The sequence below is a fragment of the Galeopterus variegatus genome, unplaced genomic scaffold (assembly GCF_000696425.1).
Source record: "Galeopterus variegatus unplaced genomic scaffold, G_variegatus-3.0.2 Scaffold2404, whole genome shotgun sequence".
Lineage (NCBI taxonomy): Eukaryota > Metazoa > Chordata > Mammalia > Dermoptera > Cynocephalidae > Galeopterus > Galeopterus variegatus.
Window position 1 is genome coordinate 111706 of NW_007728515.1, and position 627 is coordinate 112332.

At 41.9% G+C, this 627-nt stretch overlaps 1 protein-coding gene across 1 annotated transcript in view; it reads left to right on the plus strand.

Moving 5' to 3' along the window:
• INTU (inturned planar cell polarity protein) overlaps positions 1-627 on the plus strand; it is an 80535-nt gene that overhangs the window by 18164 nt on the left and 61744 nt on the right. The window lies entirely within an intron of this gene.

Below are 627 nucleotides of genomic sequence, written 5' to 3' on the forward strand. Positions count from 1 at the left end.
AAGTCCAAGAAAGTAGCTTGGACTGTAAAAATAGGCCCTGTCATACATGGGGCTGGAATAAAAGACCGTGATAAAACCAGATGCAAAGTTAACAGGATACGCTCCAACTGAGAGTAGCACGTGGATGCCCTTTCATGAGTGAGTGGTGTTTTCCTCCTTACTGAGCAACCTTGTTTGCTGTCAGATACTTTGATGTTTGACATTATGTAAATAAGAATGAAACATCCCACTCTTGCCTGGAGTTACTAAATTCCTTTTGACTCAGAGTAGCAACAGTGATTTCTAACTCAGGTGCAGAGATTAAGATAAGGGATTTCTGGGCACAGCATTCCGTAACTATCTCAGCTTTGCAGCTCACCAGGAAAAAGGACAGAGATTACACTGCAGCCCAGACCTGATGTTGATCCGTTTAAATAGTCCCTCTGTTCACCTGTCAAAAGCACTGCTTTATTTACATGTCATCGAAACTCCACCATTCCTCCAAATATTGTAATAAATCTGTCTTTTCCTTCATTTGGGGAGAACCCATGAAGTTTTTTATGCTGTTCGGTGTCCGTCATTGAAGCGAGGCAATAAACCTAATTTTGTCAGAGTAGAGGCTATCAATGGTGGTCTTAGGCTGATGGA